The sequence below is a fragment of the Myotis brandtii genome, unplaced genomic scaffold (genome assembly GCF_000412655.1).
Source record: "Myotis brandtii unplaced genomic scaffold, ASM41265v1 scaffold130, whole genome shotgun sequence".
Lineage (NCBI taxonomy): Eukaryota > Metazoa > Chordata > Mammalia > Chiroptera > Vespertilionidae > Myotis > Myotis brandtii.
Genome location: NW_005354596.1, coordinates 318,363 through 320,016, shown reverse-complemented (window position 1 = coordinate 320,016; position 1,654 = coordinate 318,363). Strand labels below are relative to the sequence as shown.

At 57.4% G+C, this 1,654-nt stretch overlaps 1 protein-coding gene and 1 long non-coding RNA gene across 3 annotated transcripts in view; one reads left to right on the top strand and one right to left on the bottom strand.

Moving 5' to 3' along the window:
- The first annotated feature begins 683 nt into the window (after positions 1–683).
- Positions 684–1,654, top strand: part of C2 (complement component 2) — a 10,709-nt gene continuing 9,738 nt past the window's right edge. Inside the window, exon 1 of one of the 2 annotated variants that reach the window (XM_014534466.1) lies at positions 684–755. The gene's annotated coding sequence lies outside the window, so the exon portion shown is untranslated. The other variant, XM_014534465.1, reaches the window with a different exon arrangement.
- The window catches only part of LOC106725010, a 9,268-nt gene continuing 9,125 nt past the window's right edge, over positions 1,512–1,654 (bottom strand). The window contains exon 3 of the long non-coding RNA XR_001360845.1: positions 1,512–1,652. This is a non-coding gene — a long non-coding RNA (uncharacterized LOC106725010). The remainder of the gene's footprint in view (positions 1,653–1,654) is intronic.

Here is a 1,654-nt window from a genome sequence, read left to right as displayed (position 1 = left end):
GAGTGGTTTTGCAACATCTTGGATGGTGGCCGGATCTGCGCACTTTAGACAGTTCATGCCGGAGTGTGTGTTTTTTTTTTTCCCAAGGCCACGAGGGGAGTAGGACACAGGCTTCGCCCCAGCTCAGTGCCCAGCCCGGCCTGTTTCCTCCCGGCAGGAGGCCACCCCCCTTGCCACTCCCTAGTTTTCTCCTCTGGCAGCAAACGAAGCAGCTGCTGAGCCAAGGCTGGTTTTCGGGAAGTCAGCTGACCTTTCCCCTCTCCCGGCTCACTGCTCTGCTGCCCGGAGGTGGACACCATGGGCTCACTCAGGGCTCTGCTTTGTCTGCTGCCCCTGTACCCAGGTGGGAGCCAGGGAGCGGGGTGGGGTGGGGGCGGGGCGGGAGGGTCCTTGGGGGGGGCCACCGCCCCCCGGTGGGTGTCTACGCTGGAAACAGTCTCTTTTGCTTTCCCTTTCTGCCCAGGGTTTACCGTGCCTTCCTCTTTTCTCCATTTCTGTGTCTTGTCCCCTTCCCACAGGCTTGGCTGCAGCTGCACCCTCCTGCCCTCAGAATGTGAAAATCTCCGGGGGCAATTTCACCCTCAGCCACGGCTGGGCCCCTGGGAGTGTCCTCGTCTACTCCTGCCCCCTGGGCCAGTACCCAGTCCCCACATCCAGGCTGTGCCTGAGCAGCGGACGCTGGCAGACCCCGAGATCCAGCCCGGTGGCAAAGGCGGTCTGCAAACGTGAGGCTCCCCGAGCTCGCCCAGGGTGCCCTGCACTCGCGGAACCTCTATTTAGGATTTGCTGCGCGTGGGTCTTAGCCTGCCTGGGCGGCGTGGGAGGGAGGGCGAAGCCTTTCCACAGGGCTGTGCAAATAGCGGGAGAACATCATTCCCCATAGCAGGCATTGGAGGCACGCTTTAAACAAGATTTTTTTAAAAAAAAATTTTTTTTTATTGATTTCAGAGAGGAAGGGAGAGGGAGAGAGAGATAGAAACATCAATGATGAGAGAGATCATTGATCCGCTGCCTCCTGCATGCCCCCCACTGGGGATCTGCCTGCAACCCTGGCATGTGTCCTGATCAGGAACTGAAGTGTGGCCTCCTGGTTCACAGGTCGATGCTCAACCACTAAGCCACACCAGTCAGATTTTGTTTTGTTTAGTTTTTTTAGTTTTTGTTTTCGTTTTTTCATAAAACAAGTCTTACCAAATTCCCATGGTTTTAAATCATACGTGGTATATACGCTTTGACCATAATAGAATTATGGGGGGGGGGGGCGGGGGCAGCTGAGAGAAGTGGCTACTTATCGGTGTTTCGGGTTGAACGGTGTGAGACGGCCAGTGTTCACCCAACTGCCAGCAGCAGCAATTGCACAGGCATCAACCTATTCTGCAGGCAGCCAGGGGCTGTCCCCACGCCTCGGGCGAACGCCACCCCGTGGTGCCGGCCCAGGGGCTCCCGGCACGCCCCCTACTGGGGATCAAGCCTGCAACCTGGGCATGTGGTCTGACCAGAATCGAACCCTGGGACCTTCAGTCCATAGGCCAACGCTCAAGCCACTGAGCCAAACCAGTTGGGGCGAGGCAGGCTTTGATGGAGATTGTTGGGGGCTACAGGCCAGGGATGCTTTCCAAAATACTTAACAGTTGACCGCATGGTACTGCCCGCT